Raw genomic sequence first — 20006 nt, forward strand, 5'->3', positions numbered from 1 at the left:
CATTCCAAAGTTTTAGAGATTGAGAGCTTCTCTCTCTAGCTTTGCCGTCCCCTCTCCCTCTCTCTCTCTCTAGTTCTTATCGTTTATGTTTTGGCACCTAGTTCCACATTTGACCTAGTGTTTTAGCTCTTCGACTCTTAGACTTATTCTTGAGTCGTCGTGTTTTAAAGTGCCCACACACTAATTCTTTTTTATCTCGAGTGATTTATGTAATAGAAACTTTCGTTGTTACTCGAGTTCCCGAAGAACGAAGAAAGACGAGCTACGTGGGGAGACGAATGTTTCAACCTTCCTAAGGCTTCTCAATGTTACAGCTGCACAAAGGTTAGTAAACGAGTATTGCTTTTAGATAGTTTTAAATATATACATGTGCTTGCTCTTTGTCCAGGTTAGTAAAATCGTTTTACTTGTTTAAAAGAAAAATTTTATTCTCCGCCGCTTGCTCGAAGCGTTAAATATTTTCTTAACCCTAGATCATGTCCAAAAAATTGTATCAGAGCTATGGTCAAAGATATGCATGTACATGTGATTAAAACTATGAGCTTGAAAATTGTTTTAGAAAGATTACTCGTTTATTGACAAGTTAGGAATGTTACCTTAGATATTTTTTTTATTTATTGCTCTTGCCTTAAAATTTAAAATCGTGTTGATTTTCTATGACCTTGGGATGTTATTAAAATACATTAGAATCAGTTCTAAAAGTTTTTAATTTTTTATAATGAAAAATGTGTTTTTACAATTTTAGAAAATTTCGAGTAATGTTGTGACTAGTTATATTGTCTTGCTAGTTTCGTTTATTTACTCAATTTGTTTTATGTTTATTGTTATTTACTTTTATACTATGTTATTACCATGTTAATAAAACACATAGAAAAGCTTTAACAAGTCTCTAAAACCTTATGTTACACTAGATTCCTTTTGCTCTCAAAGTCCGAACTTTAATTATTTCCAGTTTTCTTCGAGCTCGAGAAAAACCCGCAGTAAAAATGGCATAACTCTCTGCTCAGAATTTGAGATTTAATGATTCTTAAATCAAATTAAAGGTCTCACTATCCTCTTTCCAATTATGGCAATTTTACTCCGAGCTGCGCGGCTGTTCCGAAAGTCCAGTTCTTAGGATTCCAGATTTTAGACCCCACTGCCATAAGTTATAGAACTTTAATGTTAAAATTTCCTTGAGAAAAATTGTTTTTTATAAGATAATAAACATAAATTGAAAGATTAAAATATTTTAATTTTTGAAAATTTAATTGGAATTCTTTTTTTTCAAAACTAGTTTGAATTTTGAAAAACCGGTTTCACTTTCAAACTTGAAAATATTTTGTCATCTAAATCAAATAAGTTTTTAAAATGTTTTCAAAACTATATCTATATCACATATGTTCAAAATATATATGCTCTTGAAAATTTGAGTGGGAGGTCTCCTCGTAGATGGGCCGAAAAACAAAAGATGTGTAATCTCAAACTTTCAAGTGTTCGAGTCAGTTGAAGTTCACAATTCCCTCATGCACTTTCCCGAATAGAAAATAGGAAAATGTCCGGGTATGTACCTTGTGCCTTTATGCACTAACACTGCTCTTCGTTGAACATGAAGATCTAGGATTCCTTTCTAGAAGTCCACTCTATCGCTCTATAACTAGGAAATTTGTTTCCGAACTTATAAGAGACAATGTGCCAACTCTAAAAACTAAGTGGGAGGGTTATACTTGTTGTTTGTAACCCAGGATCCCCAACACTAATGAAAGAAGCAATTAAACGTGAGACTAAGAGTCGCTCTTGTGGCCCTCTCTTCAATGAGAGTACTCTTTGGCGTTTTTGCTTCGATCATTGCTCAATGAGCTATGTTCGAGAGTGAGACGATGAAGACAAGGCCTCCTCTTGGGGGATTGTTTTTTCAAAGTTGACCTTTTGGACTAAGTTTTTGGTTGCACACTTAGACTCAATCCCTAGTAATCCTCCCTTGAGGCTCTGCGAAAGGATGTGAGTGATCAAACCAATTTAAACGGTGGCTTTTCAAAATTGGTGTAATGACATCTTGGCTAAGCCTTTATGATGTGTCATTTACTTATAAAAGTAGATTTTTTGCGGCCTTCTCTTGAGGAAGTAGATTATCATTTCGTTTATAATACCTTTGGATTTTGTTGTCGCTCGTTTTCGGACAACTATTTAGGAGCCCAAAGTGGTTACACCCAAGGCCGGACCAAGTGGTCTCACTTCGGCTCGAGCGTGTCGGACTCGGTATCCCGAGTCGTCCCTTAGCTGTGGCTTGAGGTCACTCCGTCTCTGTACCTGAAAATAAGTAGACCGTATGTGAACTACAGAGGGGAAACAGAGGGGTTGCCTCTGTTTACCTCTCCGACGCTCAACATTAGTAGGGTTGAGGTAGAATGTAGAGGGTTTGAGTGTTTAGAGGCCGAGACTTGAGAGAAATGAGTGAGTTATGAGTTCGACAGCGTTTCAGTACTCAAATTTGGATTACCTGACTCGGGGGGTTGAGCCTCATATTTATAGGCGACCTAGGGACGTTTTGGGGGGTCCCTAGGCCGAGCACTAGCTCTGAGCCGGCCATTGGCCGAGCGCCGGCTCTGAGCTGGCCGTTGGCCGAGCGCCGGCTCTGAGTCGGCCGTTGGTCGAGCGCCGGCTCTGAGCCGGCCATTGGCCGAGAGCCGGCTCTGAGTCGGCCGTTGGTCGAGCGCAGGCTCTGAGCTGGCCACTGGCCGAGAGCCGGCTCTAAGTCGGCCGTTGGCCGAGCGCTGGCTCTGAGCCGGCCGTTTGCAGAGCGCCGGCTCTGAGCCGGCCATTGGCACAGCGCCAGCTCTGAGCAGGCCGTGCGTCGGGGGAGTCCAGCGGCCATCGTCGCTTCACCGGGACGGGATGGACCGGTAACATTAGCCCCCCGAGTTTATCATTGAGTGTAACTCGCGTGGTAAAATCAAAGTCTGATGTCGGCCCATCGGAGCAGCCCGTCGCCAAGAGGTATGTTCCGACGTCTTTAATTATTAGTTTTTTCTTTTTCATCGGTCACTTTCTGTCTCGTTATCCGCGCCCATGGACCCCACCAACCGCCTATCGTGGTACGGGACCACTGAGGATGATTTGTTTCACCTGTTCGGGGATAGCCACTCGACTAGGTGGGGCAGTTTGGGTGGCCACTAGGCGCGCCAGTGAGGAGGAACGCTCGACGTGGGGGTGACCTTCGCTCGGCCGGGCGAGGCCGTCGGGTGGCCTGCAGATCGCGCCCAGGAGGGGGACGCCCCGGGAGAGTCGCCGGCGCCGGGCGACACCGCCCAAGGAGGGGCCGACGCCGGGCGGGAGGTGGCTCGGCCAGGTGGCACTGGTCAGGGGGTAGCAGCCTGCCCATTCCCTAGGCGAACACTAGGCCCAATTGGGCCGAGCCTGTGTGATGAGGACCCAGCCGGCCAGGAGCTGGGTCGGGCTGCTGGTTTAGGCGCGCGCAAGGAGGACCCAGCAGGACAGGAGCCGGGCCGGGCCGCTGGGCTGGGCGCGCACGAGGAGGACCTAGCCGGCTAGGAGCCGGGCCAGGCCGCTGGGCTAGGCGCACATGGGGAGGACCAGCCGGCCAGGAGCCGGGCCGGACCGCTGGGCTGGGCACGCACGGGGCGAGCGCTGGGATGCCCAGGTCGGGCTCACGGGCCGAAGGCTCAGCCGGCCAAGAGCCGGGCCGGGCTGACGGGCCGGATGCGTGCTCGAGGCAGGGGATCGCATGGGCATGGCCCGCGCGTGGAGGAGCCAACCAGCAAAGAGATGGGCTGGGTCCTCGGGCTGGACGCACGCGTAGGAGGGAGCATGGCCGGTCAGGGGCTGGGCCGGCCCGACGAAGGTGGCCCGAACGGCCGGCAGTCGGGCGCGCGCCCGGGCAATTACGTCGGGGCCGAGGGGAGCCGACCGGCTCAATCAGGTAGCCTTAAGGGGGTCCCGTCCTACCCGAGCAACGCTCAAGATGTCGAGCGCTCGAGTGATTCGTCGCGCCGCCACGTTACGCCCGCAGCGACGCTTTCCTCGACCGCTCGGGAGGAAACGCAGGCCTTAGCCTTCCCGATCGGAGAGTCGGCCATACATGGCGACCTCGACTGCTCGGGCATTGACGTCTCGAGTTCACTTTCGATTACAAGATTCATGAGCTTGAGGAAACGTTACGGCATTCCAGAGTCTGTGTCGATCTTAAGACCACTACCCAATGATCTCCCGACTCTCCCACGAGAGAGGTATGCCGCGATTCACGAGGCGAGTCTTCGCGGGGGATTGAGATTGCCCTTCCAACCGGTCATCCAGGATTTGTTGGTCCGGCTAGGGGTACATGCTTCGCAGATGTCCCCATCCTTCTATCGAGTGGTTCCGGCGTGTCACATTATGCTCTATCGAGAAAAGAGGAGGGCCGTTACCGCGGAAGACATTCAGGACCTCATGATGGTACGAGGGGTGCCCGGGAAGCCGGGCTCTTACCTAGTATCACATTGGAAGCGCCTCGCCATCATCAACAAGGTCACTTCGAAGCACAGATACCGTTGGGTGTGGGTGTCCGAGTCAGCTTTCGGGGTCGCGCCTCTCGCCTTCGGCCCCGCGGCCGAGTTTTCACCCGTGGGCGATGTTGAGGGCTCCGAGCTCGACGCGGTGATCAGGGCGGTCCCGGAGTCGAGGCAGCAGGGATCGTTCTTCGAGTCCCCAGACTTAATATCGAGGACTGGGTGGTTCGTGCCTGGCGACGACGCTCCCCCATGCCCCGGTCTCGTCGCGGAGGTTACAGAGGAGATCCCGAATCAGAGGCGTGGGGCTCGTCCGCCCCTCCCCCCCAATGTGGGGGGTACTAGTCATACATATGCTTCCGCGTTATCACATGTTTTATTGTCTTATGCTTATTGCTATATTCTAACTGACTGACGCCTTTTCTCCTTCGCAGATACCATGGCTCGACGCTGTGGTCGCGGCTCGTTCCCCGAGTCGAGGCTCGCCGCGGGGGATCGCCAACGTGGGTGAGGAATGAGGCGATGTCTTCCAACAAGCGACCCTCATCGTCGACCTCTTTCGGTTCGCCATCCGGCCACAAGCGCGCCCATACGTCGGCGCCGCCGGATAGCATGGATTCGATGCTCCTCGCGGAGGCGGCGGAGCTGAGGGACCAGTGTTCCCGAGGGATCCTTGAAACCTCTCAGCGAGATTTCAAGGGTCTGCTGACGACGAGCGACCTTGAGCACTTCCATTATGGAATCAGCGACGCCCGAAAGGTATGATTCGTTCGCTCGTCTCATTTGCAACCTTTATGCTCGTCCCGGTCATGCGTATATCACTTGCTCTTACACATGCTCGCCCGCCAAGAACGAAGCGACTGCATTCTTTGAGACTTGTTACGGCGCATGCAGATTATGCAGAAGGACAAGGAGAGCGCGGAGGCCGATCATGCCGCCGCTCTAGCGGGGGTTCAGACTGCCCATGAGTTTCAAGCACTCGAGGAAGAGTTGAAGCGAGCTCGCGAGGAGTCGGCGGCCGAGAGATCGCTTTGCGCAGCCGAGTAGGCGTCTCGGGAGAAGGCGGAGCAGGCCGCCGACACCTTCTTAAGGGAGACGAAGAGGCTCCAGGCGGCACTCTCGAGCCGGGACGAGGAGTTGAACATCATCCACGCTCGACTATCGCCGAGCAAGATCTCCCGGGTCAAGGCCGAGAGGGAGAGGGATTCTTTGCTGGTGGAGGTGCAGACCCTTGTCTAGGAAAAAGACAACGCCGTGCGATCCAAGACGTACCTGGAGGACGACTGGGACCTCGCGTTGGAGGTGGGTCGTTACGAAGCGGCCATACGGGTTCGAGACGCGACCGCGAAGGAGAACGCGTCTCGCGGGACAACCTTTTCCTTCTTCGATGCTATGTTCCCTCCTCTGGACGACGAGCCACAGGCGGACGACCCGCACCACCAAGTCCCCGTGGAGGCTGCCCAATCGACGAACCGCTTGCCCAATGGAGAAGCTACCGACGGGTCAGGCGCCCTTCGCCCCGAGGATGACGAGGAACATATCGACTTCAGCTCGGAGTAGCCAATTTTACTTTGGTTTTTCGCGCACTTGTTTAGCGCTTGCACTATGTTCCATTTCGGATACTTGTTATGTTTTTTTTTCTTGTTGGATATTCGTCGTACTTTCACATTCTTTTTTGTTGAGCTGTTTTATGCGACACTGTTTGCTTTCGTATTATGCGTCTTATTTTCTCGATTTACTATGCTTAGCATAATCGATTTGCGCAACCCGATTAGTGCATGATCCTCGGTTTACTATATCTAGCGAAACCGATTCGCACGGCTTATTACCGCACCTGGCGGCGAGGTTCTCCGCGGACGCTGGCCAGACCAGGTACATCGGGCAGATGCAATTTTTTGCCATTCATTAGTGACTTGCTGCCTATCGGCGTGCGAGCTGAGTGGCTATCGCGCCAACCTTACGGTGCGTACGTTACCTATCGGTGTGCGTGTTACGTGCCAGAATGGGCTTGAGGCGAGCATGGTTCACAGTGAGTACGATACCTGTCGGTACGCTTATCGTGTTTTGGGCTTCGGCTGCCAAGATTGACGGTCCGGTGCGCGGCCGTGATCGGCCGACGCCAAGCTACCTATCAGTACGTGGGGCATCGAATCGTGCGAGAGCGTCGCGCTAGGATTGGAGGTCCGGCGCGCGGATCAGATTTGTTGGCATTTCGCTACCTTTTGGTGCGTGAAACATGGAGTTGTGCGAGTGCGTCGCACAAAGGATGTGTGGGGTCGGAGGTCCGGTGCGCGGATCCGACTTGTTGATGTTTCGCTACCTCTCGGCGCGCGAAAAACGAAAAATGTGTACCTGTTATCCTCATTAGCCCCCCGAGTTTCTTGTGTACTCGTAGAGGAGACTAGAAATTATAATAATACACGATAAAGGTTTCGAGATGAAATGTTATTCAATTATCGTGTTGAAATAGTCAAAATTTACATTCCCAAGCCATTGGCTTTATTTGAAACTTAAAATTGTCTGTTGCTAAAACTGAAAATACGATGAAAATAACAAAACATAGGGCGACCGGGAACGGGATTCTATTGGTAGTATTGTCCCAGGTGCTCCGCGTTCCACGGGTTCTTGAATACGAGTCCTTCTGGGTTCTCGAGCTCGTACATGCCATTGTGGATGGCTCGGCGCACGCAATACGGGCCTTCCCAGGTGGGGCCTAGAACTCCTGCTCCTTGCACCTTGGTGTTTTGGAACACCCTTCTAAGGACGAGGCTTCCATCGGCGAACTTCCGCAACTTGACCTTGGAATTGTAGTACTTCTCGAACTTTCTCTTCTGCGCAGCAAGACGGGAGAGTGCGTCCGCCTTCTTCTCATCTATGAGGTCCAGCTCGAGCCTGATTGCATTGTCGTTGGCGGCTTCTTCATACTCCTCGATGGGCAAAGTTAGGAGCTTGGTCTCGATAGGTACCACGACCTCGATGCCGAATGCGAGACCGAAAGGGGTTTCGCCGGTCGCATTTCGCGCAGTGGTTGGGTACGCCCACAAGACCATGGGGAGCTCGTCGGCCAAAGCCCCCTTTCTTTCTTCCAGCTTCTTCTTCAGGTTCTCCTTGATTGTCTTGTTGACCGCCTTGACTTGACCGTCGGCCTGTGGATGGCGGGGAGAACAGAAAGCCTTGCTAATGTCGAATTGTTCACACATGTCCCGGAGGCACGCGTTGTCAGTCACAATCGACGCGGGGATCCCGAAGCGGCAGACAATGTTCTTCCAGATGAAGCTTGTCGTGTTCGCCTCCGTGATCTTCGCCAACGGTTCGGCTTCTATCCACTTCGTGAAGTAATCGATAGCCACGATCACGTGCTTGTACTGCCTCGGGGCCGTAGGTAGTTCACCGATGAGATCGATTCCCCACTTCGCGAAGGGTCGTGGCACAATGATTGGGCATAACGGGGCCGGTGCCTGGCGCGGGATGTGGGCGAACCTTTGGCATTTGTCGCATTTTTTGGCCCACTCGTTGGAGTCCTTTTTCAAGGTAGGCCAAAAATATCCGAGCCTTAGAAGCTTCAAGGCCAAAGATTGTCTGGCGGCATGGTTTCCGCACACCCCTTCGTGCACCTCGCGGAGTGCTTTCTTCGCCTCGACTTCGGTCATGCAACGGAGAAGGGGCATGGAGTAGCCTCTTTTGAAAAAATTGTCTTCCCTCATCATGTACTTCGGCGCCAAGCTTCTCAGCTTTCTGGCCTCTTCTTTGTCTTCGGGGACGACTCCTCGCTTAAGGAATTCCACAAGCGGCGTCATCCATGAGGGGGGCGGAGTTCCGTCAACTACCCTTACGTCGCCTCTCGAGACGTAGTGTCGAGTCAATACTTCTATCGGGACGCTGCCCTCTCCCTCCTCGTCTATCCTGGACGCAAGGCGTGCCAGGGCGTCGGGGTCGATGTTCGCCTCTCGGGGAACTTGGACTATCTTGAACCATGACAGGGCCTCTAGATTCTTTTGGGTCTTTGACAGGTACGCGATCATGTTCGACTCTTTGGCGGCGTAGTCGCTCTTAACCTGGTTCACAATCAACTGCGAGTCGCAGTGGATGCACAGGTTTTGGTCGTCTAGCTTGTTTTAGAATTCCAAGCCAACGATCAGAGCCTCGTACTCTGCCTCGTTGTTGGAAGCCTTGAACTAGAACCGCAGGGCGTATCTCAATTTTTCCCTATCGGGATTTGTGAGCACTACGCCGGCGCCAGCCCCCCGGGCGTTTGACGCGCCATCCACATGTAAGTCCCAGACCAGCCCTATCCGGTTTTGGGTCCTCTTCTTTGATGACCCGTCGTTGTCGTCCTCCTTGTCTTCCTCGTTCTCGTTTCCTTTGTCGCCCTCGTCAGTTGAGGGTGCGCTCGTGAATTCGGCTACGAAGTCGGTGAGGGCTTGGCCCTTGATGGCGGTCCTCGGTCGAAACTCGACCCCGTACTCGCCCAGCTCTTGAGACCATACGTCCATTCGAGATGAGGTCCCTTTTTGCAAGGCCTTCTCGATGGGATGTCCCGTGCGCACCACGATGGGATGCGCTTGGAAGTAGGGCCGAAGCTTTCTCGCACTCGTGACAAGGGCGAGGGACAACCTCTCGATTTCTGGGTATCGGGATTCAGCGTCGAGGAGCGCCTTGCTAACGTAGTAGACCGGCCACTACACCTTGTCTTCTTCGCGTATGAGAACTGGGCTCACGGCCCTATCAGAAACCGCGAGGTAGACATATAAGGTCTCACCATCCTTCGGTTTTGCGAGGAACGGGGGGAGCTGAAGTAGGCTTTCATCTCGCGGAACGCCTCCTCGCACTCCTTCGTCCATACAAACCCGTCGGTCTTCTTCAATGCCTTGAAAAATGGTTGGCACCTATTGGTTGCCTTCGAAATGAATCGCGTCAGGGCGGCAATCCTTCCCGTCAGACTTTGCACTTCTTTCACTTTCTGCGGTGACCTCATCTCTAAGATCGCCCTAATCTTTTTAGGGTTAGCCTCAATCCCGAGGCGGCTCACCATGTAGCCCAAGAATTTTCCGGACTCGACCCCAAAAGCGCACTTGTTGGGGTTGAGCTTCATCTTGTAGCGCCGCAGGATCGTAAACATCTCCCTAAGGTCTCGAACATGGTTGTGGGCCTTGAGGCTTTTGACAAGCATATCGTCCACGTAGACCTCCATAGTTTTGCCAATTTGATTGGCTAACATTCGGTTCACTAACCTTTGATACGTCGCTCCCGCATTTTTGAGGCCGAAAGGCATGACCTTGTAGCAGTAGAGTCCGCGGTTCGTAACAAAGGTGGTCTTGATCGGATCCGGTTCATGCATGTGGATCTGATTGTAGCCTGAGTAGGCGTCCATGAAGCTCATCAACTCGTGACCCGCCGTGGCGTCCACAAGTTGCTCGATCCTCAGGAGAGAGAAGCTGTCTTTCGGGCAGGCCTTGTTGAGATCTTTGTAATCGATACAAATCCGCCACTTCCCGTTCGGCTTCTTAACCATCACCACATTGGACACCCATTTGGGGTGTTCCGCTTCCCTGATGAAGTTGGCGGCGAGAAGTTTGTCAACTTCTTCACCAATGGCTTGGTACCTCTCCTTGCTGAATGCCCGTCGCGGTTGAACGCGCTCGGCCACTCTCTTATCATCGTTGAGACGTTGAACCATTATCTCTGGGTTGATCCCCGGCATGTCGGCGTGTGTCCACGCGAAGACGTCTTAGGCGCCTACCTTGTCTACTTGGTCAGGCTTGGCGTCGTCCAACACGACGAGAACGAGGTCACCCGGTGTCTCCACCTGCCGACGCTCGACATTGTCCCTCTGATCCAGTTCTCCGAAGGTGCCTCCTTCCTCTATCTTGCATGGGAGCTTGTCTCCGAGTTGGAAGATGGTGCTCACCATCTTTCCTTTTCCTTTCCCGTCCACGCCTTGGATGTAGCACATCCTTGCAATTGGTTGGTCTCCCAACATTACTGCAATCCGCTTCTCGGTCGGGAACATCATCATCAGGTGGTAGGTGGACGTAATGGCCTTCAACAGATTGAGGGTCAGGCGGCCGATGATGATATTGTACGCCGAGGGTTGGTCCAACGCCGACTTGAAGATTATATCGGTCTCATCCCTGAAAGCTTCATCCTGTCCAACGCCGACTTGAAGATTATATCGGCGGAGCTTCCATTGTCGATTAGGATTCTCCGGACGAGGTTGTTGGCGACCGGGGCCGAGACGACTATCGCGTCGTTGTGGGGGTGGAGAACTCGCACTGCCTCATGGCCGGTGAAGAACATGGACTCGAATTGGGCCGGAGGAGGAGCCTCATATGTATGGTTGATGTAGTGCTCTATTTTCCCTTGGGAAACTTCTCGCAAGTACTTCTTCCTTTGTGTGCTCGAGTCTCCGAACTCCGGGCCACCCATGATTGAGCCCACGACGTGCAGCTGTGAGCTCTCCAGTTCTTCAGTCACTGCTCGATCCGTAACGGTCACCATCGTCGGACCTTTCCTCTCTTGCCGCGGCCGCTCTCCGTGCGCCACGGCCGTCCCGAACGTTCTAAGGACGTACTCTTTCAGTTTCCCTTCTTGAATCAGGGCCTCGATATGACGCTTGAGTTGGTAACATTCAGACGTCAGATGCCCATGATCTTGGTGGTATTCGCAGAACTTGCTTCGATCCCGCTCTGCGGGATCCTTTGTGAGTGGAGCGGGGCTTCCTAGCTTGTCGTGGTGCAGAGCTAGGATCCGCTCTTGCGGAGTGTTCAGGGGGGTAAACGCCGAAAACTTTCGGTAGCTATCGGCGTGCGGGGGCCTCGGCCCAGGGAGGGAACGACCGTTAGGGTCCTGGCTTCCCTTGTTCCTCCTCTTTCGAGGGTCAGGACGATCTCCGTCTTGATCGTCGTGACGACGACCGCTTTGTCCCCCCAACTTCCGGCCATCTCGGTCGTCGAGGTAGTCCTCGATCCCCATATAGGTGCGGGCTCTCGACATTAGCTCCGCCATGTCACGTGGGACAATAGATTTGAGGAAGTCGCTCGTGCGAGCCCCCTCGGTGATCGCCGTGATGGCGTCCTTGTCGTCGAACCCTTTGACCTTGTGAGACTCCTCGGTGAAGGGTGCGAGGTATTGTCTCAAAGTCTCGTCCCTCCGCTGCCGGATAGACAGGAGGTAGGTCTTTTACTTCTTTTGTGCCACGAGAGTGGCGAAACGAGCAAGGAAGGCCTCTCGTAAGGCCCGAAAGGACGAGATGCTTCCCAGTCTCAGGCTCCGGAACCACTCAAACCCGGACCTCGTGAGGGTCAGGCTGAAGGCCTGACATAGGGTGGCATCTGTCTGCCCCTGCATTGTCATCCACGTGTCGTAGTGTTGGATGTAGAAGTTCGGATTCGTCCGTCCGTCGTAGGGAGGGATGGATGGTAGCTTGAAATTCCACACGCAAGGCTGCGCAAGGATTTGAGCGGCGAAGGGAGAGTATGACTCCTCGATCCCTCTGTAGGGCCTTTGCCTCCCCGACTCCCTCATCTCGATGATTTGATTCTGGAGGCTCTGAATCATCGTCACCATGTTGAGCCCGTTAGCAGGGCTGACCGCCGGGACCGCGGGAGTCGCCTGTTGGCGCTCGTTGGACGCTTGGTCCCCGGCATTAGCCTGAGGTCGGCCGAGAGTCATGGCGGGAGCGCGTCCCTCCGAGAGTCAAGCCTTTGGCAGAGATCCTCCCCTCGGGAGTTTCTCGGCGCCGTCAGGCGCTCTCTAAGGTCTACGCTCGGAGCTTGGCGGAGCGAGGCCGCCCTCGGCCGGATTGTCCGGCTAGCGCTTCGGCTATCGGCCCCATCGTCCACTAGGGCCGCTCTCTCCCTAGCGAGGGGCCGTGTCCGGCCGCCTCTTGAGACCGAGGAGGCGAGTCCCCGTGAGTGTGACCATGCCTGTTGTCGCGCCGGGTGCGACGGTCCGGCCAAAGCGTCGTTCGACCTCTCGGGCCGTGAATGGGCGAGGGTTGGAGTTGCCTCGTCGGTCCTCGACTCCCCCACATAGTCGGGGTCGGAGTCGTCTCGGGCGGACCTATCCTCGACGTCGTAGCCGAGGAGGTTGCCATCGACGCAATGACAGTCTAGGAGCTCCGCGAGCCTCCGAGCCGTGTCCTCTCGGAGCGCGGTCTCGGGGTCATTCACCGGGTCTTGGGGTTGGCTCTTGTTATCACGAGGTTGCCCTTCAAGATGGTGCACGAGGCTTCGGAGACCGTACCTCGAACTCGCCGCTCGAGTGCCTGCGGAGGTAGCGGGAATGTGACTCATCTTTTGAGAGTCGTAGATGTTGTAAGTGAAGGGAGTGGAAGGGCGAGCATCGCCAAGGTCGGGAGATCCACTCCTTCTAGCGCCAAAATGTTGTCGCTCATTTTTGGACAACTATTTAGGAGCCCAAAGTGGCTAGACCCAAGGCCAGACCAACACTAGTACAAAAAGCATCATTGGGTGCGACTTTTTTCGCACCTAAAAGTCAAAAGTCGCACCCAATGATACCTTTAGGTGCGACAACGTCGTACCCGAAAGTTCGCACCTAAAGGTGATGGGTGCGACAAGTCGCACCCGATGGTCATGACTTTTAGGTGCGACTTTTAGGTGCGGTTTTCCGCACCCAAATTCGCACCCATAAGTCAGAAAAGATGTGCGAAAAAGTCCGCGGGAATGCCATTGGGTGCGACTTTTCGCACCCAAAGGCCTACCCGCCAAACCTTTGGGTGAGACTAGTCGCACCCATTGGCCTACCCACCAAATTTTTGGGTGCAGCAAGTCGCACCCAATGGCTTTCCCGCGAAACTATTGGGTACGACAAGTCGCACCCAATACCCTACCCGCCATTTTGTGGCGGGGAATGTTGACCTTTGGGTGCGACTATTCACCCAAAGGTCTACCCGCTCAATTTTCGGGTGCGGATAGTCGCACCCGATAGTTTTTTTTGAATTTTTTTTTTGGTTTATTATGCTTATAAATTTATGATTATAATCAAATAATACTTACTAAATAGTTTATTAGTTAGAAAATTCATTAATTAATATTCATAATAATAATAAAAACTAAACATTTGTTGTTCGATTACAATAATTATTACAATGTACGACAAATAATTAAAAAAAATGTTCGTTCTTTTCCCTTTCCTTTTCCTCGGTTTGTAAACCACTCCTTGAATGTTTTACTCCCTCTTCCGCCAAATCTTCCTCCGGAACTGCTGCTACCTCCTCGTGCACTGCCGCTCGTACGCTCTCGCTGGAATTCTGCTGAAGCTGGCGGCGTCGTCTGAGCATCTGCCATTGAAACTGATGGCGGCGTTGTCTGAGGCGACGGGTGCATTTGAGGCAACGGCGTCGTCTGAGGCATTCGTGGCATCGTGCTGGGCGACATCTGAGGCATCTGTGGCATCGTGTCGAAAGACATCTGAGGCAAGGACGAAAACTGTTGCGTGAACGCGAACAGTTGTCGCTGCATCTCCTCCATCTGCTGTTGTTGGGCTCGCCTCATCTCATCCATAGCGAGTTGTTGTGCCGCCACCTGAGCTTGGAGCTCGCCAACAACTGGATCTGGAATGCGGCGCTGCGACGAGCCTGAGCCTGACCGACGGAACGCACGACCTCGCCATGATGATACCATTCTCTGTAGCCCAGGGTAAACCCTTCGTTTAGCAGATGATGCCTTACAACCCCAATGTCGTGCCATCTCACGTTGTTGCAAGGCTTGCATGGACATCGATATTCGTAATTATCATTCGGAAATCTTCTTGCAGCGCGGATAAATTCATTAACTCCGATTTTATACTGCAAGGACAACCGATTTTTTTCGGTGATCCAATCTCTACTTGGATTAGACATTGATTTCGCTAAACGAAAGAGAAAAACAACAATTATTAAGAGTTGTTGCTAAATGACGAAGACGAATGAAGTCGATTACTTATGTTGGCGCTGATGCCGAATAGTGCGGCTTAAGAGTTATTGCTAAGGGACGTAGAACTATAAAGGTGAAATTATGAATTTTATGTTATTTGAAGTCGAATTGAAAAAATTAGGGTTTTGAGAATAATTGGTTGGAAACTCTACCGAAATTTCGGCAGAATTTCCCCTATAATTCTAACAAACCAAAAAACTGCAAACTCATTTAAAAATCATATACAAATCATCCAAAACTATCTTAATAATCAACTAAACCCTAAATCGAACATCCGTGGCTCGATTACAACAAAAATTCAATAATATCAACTCATTTATCAAAAATATGTAAACTAAAACTAAATTATACAATAACTCAACTAAATTCAATTTCATGATTAACAATTGAACAAATAACTTAAATTATATGATATTAACTTAAAAAATTACTAACTAAATTAATTTCAATTACATAAAACATTTTACAAATTTTACTAATTATATCAAATTAATTTCAATTACATGATTAACAATGTTAATAATTATATCAAATTAATTTCAATTACATTAACAATTTTACTAATTATATCAAATTAATTTCAAATACATAATTAACAATTTTTATAATTCTATCAAATTAATTTCAATTTCATAATTAACAATTTTATCAAACTAACTACATTATTAATACATATATATATATATATATATATATACATATAAAAAACTATTTAATTACCTAACTAATTAACAATTAGACTAATTATACTAATTACAATTAATCTAAAGTAATTAAAAACACAATTAAAACGACTGCGAGAGGCTAACCTGTAGGCGGGACTTGAGCACGGCGAGGCTGCGAGAGGCACGACGGTGCTGCGACGGGGAGTTCGTGGGCGTCGCTGCCTGGGTTTCGCCAAATCAACTGAAACAAAAAGAAAAAAAACACACATACACACTGAGTAACCCTGCAGACTAACAAAAACCAACAGAAAAAAAAACCAACAGTTTTGAAACCAACACTGAGAAACCAACACCCGAGCCCGAGCCGAAGCCGAACAGGAGGAGGCCGACGGCGGAGATGAAGCGCGCGGGTCTCGAGCAGCTTGGCGGGACAGCGGCCTGGAATTAAAAAAAATAAAAAATACACTAACTACTTTCATATGAAGGAACTAAGAAATGAGCTAAGTTATCAGGTACAGGTTTCATTTCAAATTATCAATTTCCACTAACAAATTAACTAACTTCAATTAAACTGACTACTTTCATATGAATGAACTAATAAATGAGCTAAGTTGCAAACTAAGTTATCAGGTTCATATGAACATGTTAATTTCCACTAACCACTCAACTATTTTCAAACACTTATCAATATTAATTAACAAACAAAACTTATTGAACAAAAATAAATAACCTCAAATAAGGAGTCGAGTAGACACACAGGGACAGCGGCTCGTGGTCGGGGTCAATCGGACAGCAGCTCGATCAGGACAGCGATACTGAAAAAAAAAAATTATACACCAAATACAGTCATAAACACACATACACTCAGTCACATGACAAACTTACAGCTGCTCGCTCGGGACAGTGGCTTGGGACTAAAAAACGACAAAAAATTACAAACTAATACACGCACACGGTCAGGCATACACACACATAAACACACATGAACAAATGACAGATAGAGACAAAGTAATGCCTTGGCAGAACGGCTCGGGACAAGTAGCAGCTTGGCGGGACTTCTTGGCTGCAGCTAGAGAGACTCACGGACACACACTCAAGTGCAGAGGCTTCGAGGGGTCGCGCGAGGAAGAGGCCGGTTCAGATCGAGTCTGGCTCGAGGGGTCTCCGGGGGTTGTCGTCGGAGGACTGGTCCGAGGCTGAGAGAGAGAGGGTAGTGGTGGCGGTCGGAGGCTGAGAGAGAGAGCGTAGTGGTGGCGGTCGGAGGCTGAGAGAGAGTGGTAGTGGTGACGGTCGGAGTGGTGGCGGCGACGGGGGTCGGAGAAACTACAGGAGAGAAATCGGAGAGAGAGAGTAAGTTTTTTGGGTGTTTGGCTCGGATAGAATGAAAACCGAGCAGCTTCTTAATTTATATACACATTTGAATTTGGGTGCGACTTTGTCGCACCCAATGACACCTTTGGGTGCGACAAAGTCGCACCCAATGACTTGTATCAGTGCTTTCGGGTGCGACAAAGTCGCACCCAATGACATTTGTAAAAAAAAGGGGGAAGTTTGGCCGCGGAAAAATTTAGGTCATTTAGGTGCGACTTAGTCGCACCTAATACTTTGGAGAAAGTATTGGGTGCGACTAAGTCGCACCCAAATTCAAAAAAATTCGCGAAAATTTTCCAGCGCTTATTTGATTTTTGGGTCAGACTATTCGCACCTGAAAGTCTTTTTGGTGCGACTTTTAGGTGCGAAAAGTCGCACCCAAAAGTCATCCGCACCAGAAAACTGTATTTGTAGTAGTCTAAGTGGCCTCACTTCGGCTCGAGCGTGTCGGACTCGGTATCCCGAGTCGTCCCTTAGCTGTGGATTGAGCTCACCCCGTCTATGTACCTGAAAAGAAGTAGAGCGTACGTGAACTACAAAGGGGAAACAGAGGGGTTGCCTCTGTTTACCTCTCTGACGCTCAACATTAGTAGGGTTGAGGTAGAATGTAAAGGGTTTAAGTGTTTAGAGCCAGAGACTTGAGAGAAACGAGTGAGTTACGAGTTCGACAACGTTTTAGTACTCAAATTCGGATTACCTGACTCGGGGGGTTGAGCCTCATATTTATAGGCGACCTAGGGACGTTTTGGGGGGTCCCTAGACCGAGCGCCAGCTCTAAGCCGACCATTCGCCGAGCGTCGGCTCTGAGTCGGCCGTTGGTCGAGTGTCGGCTCTGAGCCGGCCATTGGCCGAGAGCCGGCTCTGAGTCGGCCGTTGGTCGAGCGCCGGCTCTGAGCCGGCCATTGGCCGAGAGTCGGCTCTGAGTCGGTCGTTGGTCGAGCGTCGGCTCTGAGCCGGCCATTGGCCGAGGGCCGGCTGTAAGTCGGCCGTTGGCCGAGCGCCGGCCATTGGCCGAGCGTCGGCTTTGAGTCGGCCGTTGGACGAGCGCTGGCTCTGAGCCGACCATTGGCAGAGCGCCGGCTCTTAGCCGGTCGTGGGTCAGGGGAGTCCTAGGACGGCCGCTATCGCGGCCGTCGTCACTTCACCGGGCCGGGATTGACCGGTAACAGATTTTATCAAATCTTAAAAACCTAAATCCTGAACCAAAGACTAATCATAAACTTGTTTCAACCTATTCAACAACATGTCTCTCAACCATCTTTCAACCATCCTTTCCTCAAACAACTCGAAACGAAAACTACGTTGATTGGAAACGTAACCTCGACATCGTCCTTACCGTTAACAAGCACAAATGGGTACTTACCACCCCGTGTCCTCCTAAAACGAATGATGATTCGACTCAAGAGGAAAAAGACACCTTGGCGGCCTGGCTCCGATCCGATGAGATTTTGAGGTGCTATATCTTAGCATTAATGAACAATATGTTGCAACAACAATATCGTGACATCGAGACTCCCACCGACATGCTCTACAGTCTCGATGAGAATTTTGGAGGGCAATGGCGTCAAGCAAGGCAATAAGCAGCCGGACAGTTTATGAACTGTCGCATGAAGGCTGGGACTCCTGTTAGGGACCATATGATGCAGATCATTAGTTACCTAAATGAGATGGAAATCTTAGGATCCAAAATTGATAGGGAGACAAAAATGGATATGATCTTGGAAACTCTCCCCGAATCTTTTTATACCTTCAAGCTGAACTACTCCATGAATAAGGTAGAGTACACTGTTATCGAGCTAATGAAGAAGCTTTACACTGTTGAAGGTCTCACTAAGAGAAAGAGGAATCAAGGAGACACACGTGCCACTTAGCACAAAGCCTCCGCCTCTGGATCTAAGAAGAGGCCTCACGCCAAAGAGGGCGCAAGGCGCGTGAGACATGTCGCCAGGACGGGCGCGGGGCGTGCCAGGCGCGGGACTTGGCCGGGCGCGGCGTGCCCGGCAGCGGGGGTGCCCGGCCGAGGTGGCAAGAACGCTAGGCCGAGGTGGCGAAGGCGCTCGACCGAGGTGGCCGAGCTGACAAAGGCGCTCGGCCTAGGTGGCCGAGCTGGCGAAGGCGCTCGACCGAGGTGGCCGAACTGACGAAGACGCTTGGCCGAGTTGGCGAAGACGCTCGACCGAGGTGGCCGAGCTGGCGAAGGCGCTCGACCGAGGTGGCCGAGGTGGCGGGGACACCCGGCTGAGGCAGCAGGGGCGCTCGGCCGGGGTGCCAAGGCGCGCGCAGGCCGGGAGGCCGGGGCGCAGAGGGCGCGCGAGCCAGGCGCGATAGGGCGCGCTGAGGCCCATTGGGCCGGGGGCCTCAGGGCCGGGAGCGCAGGTACGCGCGCACCGGCCGCGCCGAGCCATGGGCGCATCGGGGCGCTCGGCGCTCCGTTGTTCCAAAAACGACCGGTAACATTAGCCTCCCAAGTTTACGACTTACGGGACGTAAGTCGTGAACTTTAGAAAAGAGAAGGGCGTTGAGGTATTTTTCACCTTCGATCACATGTGATCCTCCGCACGCATATCTCCTGTGGCCGGACCCCTGGGGGCCGGACCGCGCCGGTTGGGCCACAAGACCCGCGCGCGGCCTGGCGCTGGGAAACTGGCGCGCGCGCGAGGCCGGCCTACGGGCCGGGCCTTGTGTCGCGTACGCAGGGGGAAGGAGCAGGGTTTGCTCCTTCCTCTATATAAATAGGAGAGCTCCCGCTCTCTCTTGCTTACACTGGCGGCCTGCGGGTAATCAGAAGATTCTTTTGACTTTGAAATTTCCCCCGGGCAGTTGACCTTCTTCTTTTTCTTCTTTTTTTTCGATGGGGAGTGAGCTTGTTCCCCGTGTTGATGATCCCGAGGTCGACCCTACCTGCCCTCTCCCAAATTTTGGGGGGGCGGTCAAGGGTCCCTTTGAGGAACTCGACGTGATTCCCATCTTCGTCGAGGAAGACTCTGGCGCGGCCGACCAATGGCTCGCGAAGTTGGACACCGATGCCATGGCGATCGCTGAGCTGGCAGAGCCCAGGAGCGGCCCACCTACCAGGTGCGGCCCCGGAGACCCGCGTTCGTCAAGGTTGGTGATCAACCTGGTCTCCCGCGAGGCGTCCTTTGACGCCCCCCCTGCTCAAGCAGCGGGGTGAAGCGGCGGTGAGTGCCGAGCTCCCCCGGGCGTCTATCTTGGACGCCTCGGGTTTCGAGCTTGCGATTGTGCCATCCGAATCTTTCTTGGACGAGATTTACTCCGATGATCCCCAAGGGTCGGGCTCGGAGGCTCCTGAGGAGGACTCGGAGGCTCCTCCCGCGAAGGGGAAGGAGAAACATGATGGCGCAGTGTTGGCGACGGCATGGCCGGCCCTCGAGTCCGCGGAGGCTTCGGGCTACACTTATGTCCAATCGCTGGAGAGGACCCGTATGTACGGAGTAGGCGACTCTGTTGCCCCCGTCGGCTTAGACTGCAAGGGAATCGATGCTGCGAGCACGCTCACTTCCCGAGTCTTCAGCACACTTCAGGAGGCGTAT

The sequence above is a fragment of the Urtica dioica genome, chromosome 6 (genome assembly GCF_054948205.1).
Source record: "Urtica dioica subsp. dioica isolate 48M chromosome 6, U.dioica_male_clone48M_v1_H2, whole genome shotgun sequence".
Classification (NCBI taxonomy): domain Eukaryota; kingdom Viridiplantae; phylum Streptophyta; class Magnoliopsida; order Rosales; family Urticaceae; genus Urtica; species Urtica dioica.